Raw genomic sequence first — 8,383 nt, forward strand, 5'->3', positions numbered from 1 at the left:
GCAGAGGAATACCACCTCCATTCAAACTTCAGGGGCAATTCAATTAAAATGAGTGTTAACTACTGGAATTTATGGAGTGTTTCCTGCCTAATCTTATGAAACATAATGCGTAATTGCTATGGGTGGTTAAGGCTTTAGTTTTCTACCTGCCTGGCTGTGCTGATTTAAACAGAGAAGTAACAAATTAGAAAACAAAGGAAGGCAGGTGTCCCATGCAGTGATGCTGAGTTTCCTGAGTCTTTGCACATAGTGTGTCATCCAAAAGTCACAGGCAGAAAACCACAAAGATAAAATATTTTTGTTTTATTTCAACACCAGGTTGATCAGAAAACTGCATACAGTGCTTGGGAAGCTAAAGTCAATGCCAGATATCTTTCCAAATGACTCCTTCACTCGTTAAGTGTTTAAAAAAACTCCAAACCAAACAAAAGGTATGGAGTGATCGATCGTGTGTGCAGAACACACTCTAGCAGATCAGCACTCTCCCCAACATTTACCAACATGCTGCAGCAGTGTATTACTGAAGAGTTCATTTCTGCTGACAGATTCTTTCCACTACAATTACAGAAAGAATAATGGCTGAGAAACAACACCCATATGTCCCCATTAACTTTGCAATCTGCCTAATCTGTGTACTTACAAAGCCCTCATCACATCTCAGATATTATAGTGATAACAGGATAGATTAGACAGACTTCAAAGCTGTAAAAAAAATATGAACGCTGATTCCCAGCCATGATTAACTTGGCCAGAACCTCAGTCTCCTTTAATTTAATTAGGAACATAAGGAGCAATCAGATCAGCGACAAAGCAAGAGAGAGATCGAGCTGGCAGTCATGGACAACATGCACTACCTCACAGGTATACACACGTGTGAGATCTTTCCTGCTGCCTGGGGAGCACACTCTGCCTGGGGCATGCTGGTGAATCATCCTTCATGGAAATATTTTAATCACATGTGCAAGGAACACCCCTATGCAACTGATTGCATTGTGTGTTTTAGTCAGTAACTGAGTTAAGCCAAATGACCATCAATTAATTAATTGCCAGAATAAAAGATTAATAATTATAAAAATTGTCATTAGTGGATCTGGCAGCTGCCTGTGAGCATGTTTTCATGTTTCAATATGTGTAAAGCAGCTGATCAGTCAGCAAAAGAGTAGTAAACAGCTTCCAGTGGCCCAAAAGGCAAGAGCATGCCCTGCGGCAACTGCACCCAGGAGCACTGGAGGTTCACGCTTCTTCCTCTGGAGTAACTGGCTGATGTGCCAGGTCATGTCTCCAGGTATAGCAGACAGAACAATGCTCATCTGACCACAAAGGCATGGCACACACAGTAAGACAGCACAATTACAGCTTACTTATGCTTCTTTTAGTGATGAAACCTCTTTTTCTCTCCCCACTGTTGCCAGGACCAGATGTCTTGCTTGGACACCCAACTCATGTGTTCCTGGCAAGTATGGGTTTGCTGTATGTACAGCATGTTCTGTTTTACAGCTTGGGTACATCATATATATGAAAACTGTGCATCTGTCAGGCACTGGAACTGCTTCATAAGGGGATATGCAGTCATTCAGTCAACAGCCTGCTCTTTGCTCAGCTAAGAACAGCTTAAAGAAAATGGGTGCTGGCAGCGTGAGGTAGGTGTTTTGGCTCTGGCCTCTGTAAAGTCCTGCATGAAGCAGAGACAACGCATGTCCAGAGAAGCACCTATAACTATCCCAGTTACATTTGCCTTGCAGTAGATGATATGTGTTTGGTATCTTCTTCCAGTGTCTGCAGGAGGGCAGCTTCATGTGGGATGCTCATGATCGTGTGAGCACACCTTGATTAGGCTTTTAGTGTGTGAGAAGTAAACTGTATTAAAATCCTACCGAAAAAAAGCAAGTATGTAACTGTGTAGAGTTGCTTTTATTCTGAAGACACAGTCTTAATGGCGGCTTCCCACCAGCTTGAAATCTTGGTAATTCTCCTGGATGTCTGTGTGTACATGCCCTTGGTTTACCTAGAAGGCAATCCTGAACAGTTTAAGGTACAGATACATTTAAAAGCTGCTTTGGGTAGCCTAGGGCCTGAGTTTACATCACCTTAGTCATCATACATTTTCTGTCCATGTTTCTTCTCTCACCCTGTGGCAAATGCAATGTAACTAATGACTCTAATGCTGCAAGATAAGCTACCTCACACTTACTGCAAAGCAAGGATTTGCCCAGGGCAGTGCTTATGGACTGTCTGAAGTGCTGTAAATTCACATCATGGCTTATCTTAAGGTAAATCATGCAAGACTGAACTGAAATGTATCTGGCACAGATCGACATAAAAGTGTCACGTTTCTCTGCCAGTTTGATTAAAACAATTTATTATCACAATTTAAGTGCAGCTTTCTTCTTTGTTCAAGCTAGTAAACAGGACTTCCAATTTTACAATTATGGGTATAATTTCCTAAGAAACATAAATCAAAACAAACAAAAAAAATAACACTTACGCTATGACAGGTTAAATCACAGTGATTTTGGTTACATCAGATAAACTTTCTTGTGTAGTCAAGGCCTTCACAGTGCATATATTTTTACATTAATGTAAACCTGGCTTGTATCTGTTTAGCTTTTATCTTGGAGAGTGACTTTCATGGATAAAAGTACCCAAAGAGAACTCCACAGTGAGGCAAATGGATCATTTTTAAAAAACAACTGTGATTCAATTCCAATCTCATACTTGGTTTACATTTAAGTTCTGGGACACAAGCATGGTAAGAGCTACATGGATACCCCTTTTAGGTGGTTTTGTTTGAACTTTATCTTGGCTGGAACCTAGCACCACAAATTTTGCACCCAAACATTTCATCTCCTTACAGGACATGTTCAGCCAGATGGCAGGTGAGAGCATTAACCAGCCACTTCCCCTCCTCCTCCTATCTGCAGGAAAAGTTGCCAGTAAGTCTTCTTGGTGGTCTTTTTAAAAAAGAAAAGATCAAGTATACACAGAGCTGGTTATAAAAATAATAAGGAAAAAGAATTGCTGCCTGCAGCATTGCTGCAGCATGCAGGTTCAACACTTGAGAAATTATTCTGTTGGCCAGGATTATGTCATGAGAAATGGACTATTACTGTCCTAGGACCTAGAAAGGAATATAGATAGATAAAGTTATATGTATATCAACCCTTGTACGGTAGGGAATTGAGGAAAGATGTGCTAAATTGAGGATGTTGAATTGATGGCTGGGAGAAAAGGCACAGCAGCAGCTGGGACTCTTGCAAGGACTGTACTTCCACTACTGCCAAAGCATGCTCATATGCACAGGACGCACCTTCTGGAGCAAGCCAGTGTTCCTTGCCTAGAGTCAGCTGGGGTAACACTTGTCTGACCAAGTGTGAGCATCTACAAAAGTCAGCATTCAGTAAAGGCTAAATTTGTATCTTCTCTCAGGTGGTTTTTATTTGGTGGCTGTCTGCTTTGAGCAGGAGGTTGGACTAGATTACCTCCTGAGGCCCTTTCAACCTGAGTTACACTATGATGGTCTGAGCTGATCACTGAGCCTCCCTCCAAGGTCAGCAAAGAGAAACAAGCAACTGCAGAGAACAAAGTCTGTCACACTATGATGTAAGCATGAAATAGGCATTTTATGTAATGTGAAACAGTGCTTTTAAATCTCTATTAGTTAATTTTTCTTGAAATGAGTCCTCTCCTATGCTCTTGACAGACTTTCTGGTTTGGTACTGCCTTCTAATACATCTCACAGTGCTGTCATGGTTATCCAGGTTGTTGGCAGAAACCATGACAGCACCAACTCATGCTGGCAAGATGCTGTGTGATTTTTGTGGAAGACAATAAAGAATGAGGATAGACAGTAATCAGCGGTGACCTGCAGCATCAACTCTCTGTATGGGTTCAGCCTATAAGCTGCATTCATTAAAAAGAATCAGCATAAGAGCACTTTTGGGGAGCAGATACAGGCCACAAGCTTGTAATTAATTAAGAACAAGCAGCCCGTTTCATCTATTTTTAGCCACATTCACCTCAGTTCTTCATGGCTACAGTGTTATATGTGTCCCTAGAGTGCTGTAGGGTCAAGGCATAGTTAATAGTGATGATTTCCCTCCGAGAAACTGAAAAATAAACAATTATATGGGCAGAGGAACTTAAAAAAAATCTAATTTCCTGCAATTCACTTCCTAGCTGTCATTCTTGCACACGCTCTGTGTGGATTCTCTAGCCTCTAATAATGTGACTGACAGTGTTGTGTTCCAGACAACACTCTCTCAGGTAGTGCAAAGCAACAATGAAACTTGTCAGAAACAGCCAGAAAAGGGGTTTCTCATAAGAACTTCCCGTCTACAGGGTATGTAGATGAGAGCAAATCAAAGTAGATTGCTACCATGTGCAAGACATCCCAACAGGGGTCCTATAAAAAAAAGTTATGGAAGTATTAATGCAATGGGTCATAGATCCTGAGCGCTGTGACTACAGCAGGTCCCGATTCCTTGATCGTATGGGCTCTTACTTCCTGGACATGACCAAAGGAATTAGAAAATCTGTGCAGTTTCTCAATTGAAAGGAGGGGAAAAAAAGAAAGATGTTGCAGAACTAATGACATATATTGATCTCTTAAGAGTAAGATCCCATATGCATGACATCCATTAAAGGGTGACCTGACCTACATTGTCCTCCTCAGCGAGGTATTGATAGCTTATCTTTAATATAGTTAAAAAAACAATAATCCAGGGACTGTACTCCAATCTTGGGACCAGCTGATGGCAGAGATCATGCCTAAACTCTGCTCTCTGGTCTCCCAAACCAGGCTGGTTCCTGCTCCATTAATCTCTCTTATCTGTGTCCAACATTGATGCACCGTTGTCTGATCTATGGCAAAAACATGCCATGAGCCATTCTTAGATTTGAACTGTAGAAAAAGTTATCACACAGCAAAACTCAGACATGTGCCCTGCGTCTCATTTATTTAGTGTTAAATTGAGCTACAAGGCCATTTCCTTTATGTAGGCAAAATAACTTGAAGAAATTTTAAGGTTATTCTATGGTAAATTTGGACTTCTTTGTGAGAGACAGAATGTTTTATTATCTAAAATACTGTAGCTGGAAGAAGTAACAACTATTTAAGGCACTCATCCATCCATCCACCCATCCATCCATCCATCCAAATATCCAGTATGAAACTGAAGAAACAAACCTAGGCCAAATGAAAGTTGGGAGAAAAAATGCACTATATTTAATTGTATTAACTCCAGAGAAAAGTGGCATTTTCAACAAAGCCTCAGTAGTACCAAATCTCATCATCAGCTTTCAGTATATTTTGTCTCCTCTTCACCATCTTATCTCTTGCTAAGAATAAAATCCAGACCAAATTTTCCAACAGACAGATTCACAACAGCTTGTGCATCGGGGCACGTTTGGCAGTATGTGTCTGACAGGATTTTTTCCGCCTCCCAGAAAAGTTCTGCTAAATATTCATGTATTTCCCATTGAAAGAAACCTGATTCTTAGCCAAACCAAAGCTTGTTAGCAGACAGAACAGGAGGGCTTCTTCCTCCCGGCTGCATCTCTGATTCACGGGGGTTTTGCTTCACACCTGGACTCTACAAACAGAGGCTCTCAAACCCAAACTACTCTAACTCTGGATACGGGCTATAACGTGAGGTATCTTCGATTCAATGCAGTTTTTAAAGACTATTTTTTAACTTTTATGTAGAGTTTCTAGTTTGTGGATGTTTCTTATAGTGTTCAGCATCATCTGTCTGTCAGAGGTGGCTGAAAAATGTTGTTTTTTAAAAAAGTTCAAAATACAGCATGGTTTTTTTTCTTTTAATGTTTTCCTCTTTTGACATAAATCTCCCAATTATATTCACTATTAATGATAAATAGCAAATAGTTTTTAAGAATTTGGTTTAGGAACAGCTTCATTAAAACCTGGTTTTTACTCTTGCTTTCTACCAAAATCTTTTTTACACAGCTGTAAACACGGTGAGGAGAGGCATGCAGAGTCACAGGAAGGGCTCTGATGTTTTTGGGTACTCAGTATCAGCTGGTGATGAGCTATTTGTGGCTGGGGTCAGGGCGGATGTGTGGGGAACAGAGCTGGGAATGAGCTTCTGTGCTGGTGAGAGCTGTCATTAGGAAGCAAACTGTCAGCGCCTGCTTCAGAAAGGATGACAGGAGAATCCGTGTTAGAAAGAGACCTCAGAGGTCTCTAGGCCAATCTCCTGCTTAAAGCATGGGCAAATCTGAGGTCAGATCAGGTGTCTTGGGACTTTATCTAGTCTAGTCCTGAAAGCCTTCCAGAATGGAGGCTGCACTGTCTCTACTGGCAACCTGCATCAATCCCTGACTGTCCTCATGGGGAAGAAGTCCCTATTTATACCCAAACCTCTCCCTTAGCTTAAACGTGTGGTCTTTCGTCTTCCCACCAAGCAGCACTGTGAAGAGCCTGGCTCCGTCTTCTTGGTGACCTCTCTGTAAGTATTGGAGGTGGTGGTAGGTGTCCTCCCACCAAAGCTACCCCTTCTTCAGCTTAACCAACCCAGGTCTCTCAGCCTCTCCAGTCCAGCTCAAACCATCACGCTGGCCCTGTGCTGAAATTGCCCCAGTTTACCAATGACTTGTACTGGGCAACTCAATAGCACAGTACCCAGACATAAGGTAACAAGCACTGGCTGAGTGCTGAAAAGCTGTTTCCTAAGTAATTACCCATGATGAGCCTGTCACAATCTGAGGGATGTGGGGCTGCTGCTTACAACCCTGAGTTACAGAAAATACATAAAGGCACTTCAGCTGTGCCAAGGCAAAGTGGGCATGAAAAATAGCAGTAATGAGGAGTAGTAGAATGTCACATACATGTTATCTGCTTCTCCAGCTAAGAAGGGTGGTAACCTCCAGTGGTCAGGAAGGCTGGAAATTATCAGCCTTCATCTAAAGTACTTTGGCCATAAACTCCAAATTACTTCCCAAAAGGAGGCTGGATTGCTATTCCTGCTTTACGAATCAGGAAGCTGAGGAATAAGGGAAGGGATGGTTGTGACTAAATCCATCTAGCAGCTACCAGCAGAGGTAGGGAGAGAGCCCCAGCACTACCCATAGACTGTGCTGCCCTTCAGAGCAGGGACCAGTCCCTGCCTCCTCCAGGCACACGTTCTCTGGATGCTCTGCTACAGCATGGCAAATTCCTGCCTGGAAATCAGGCTGGTGACATGACAACAACAGCCTTCAAACGTTGTGATCTATGGCTTCAGAGCAGAAGTGCTGATAAGAAATACCAGCAATTAGTCATAATCTTATCAAAAATATTTTATTTATGAAAGTAACAATTATACTATACAACCTATATTGGAAGTACATTGAATAATTGCTAGAATAAATACGGGCAATTAATTCAATCTTTTTATAGAATGAGAGGATTTATTTGACTTTTGAATGTTAACCCAAGCTTTAACTTACATCATAAATAGTTAAAAGGCATAGTCGAGGGTGGGGTTTTTTTAAGTTTTACTGTTTCTTTTGCATTTTTTTAATACTGTTCTATTTTGTAATCAACACGAATCAACTCTGCAATCATTAACATAATATTAGTATGACTTTCAAGCAATCATGTACCTCAAGATAATCAGACAAACAAGGTAGTGTGTGTGCAGTTCATTCTACAGCAGAATCTATTCATGTCTGCATAAAAAAAGAGAAGCTGAAAATGCTTCTAAGTTCTTTAAGCATCATATGCTGATTTCTGCTTTACCACAGTGCTTTTAATACCAGAATCTAAAAAAGGGCATGTATCTGCATGTAGCTGGCTTTCTCTTGCTCTTTATATTAGGGCTCAATGTCACATTCCTTTGGCTGGTGAAGTACTGCAGAATTCAGTCTTGAATATTTTTTCTCAAAACCACAGTCCAAAATAAATGTCCAAGACTGATTTTTAGGCACCAAGGAAGTGATGTATTTGCTAAGGCTTGATGTTTTTTGATTAAAAATTGGCTTCTTTTCTGGTAGACATACTGTAGTCAAAGACAAGCTATTGAGCTCAGTACTGGGGTCTGTACCACACTGAATGTCAGAGAAGCTGACGTTTGTGTTTTCTGAAAGCCATGTGAAGGACACTGCAAAAGTTTTATAGTAAGACACCCACATTTTGAAAGTGTTGATAAATTTTCCTTCCATGGTATTGGGTTTTTTTTTAAACTCCAAAAATCTGAACTAAACTCTTGGTACTAGCAGACTATGAACAGTTAGAACCATCAGTGAAGTCAACAGTAGTTTTGGGTGTCTGATATTTCTCCAGATGAGAAGTTTCTGACTCATCAGGTCCTGCATAAAATCAGTGGGAGCTTTCCTATAGCAATGTCTTTTCCAATGGCATGGAGGCCTGCCTCGCCTTATGGCT

Source organism: Colius striatus, chromosome 4, assembly GCF_028858725.1.
Source record: "Colius striatus isolate bColStr4 chromosome 4, bColStr4.1.hap1, whole genome shotgun sequence".
Taxonomy (NCBI): domain Eukaryota; kingdom Metazoa; phylum Chordata; class Aves; order Coliiformes; family Coliidae; genus Colius; species Colius striatus.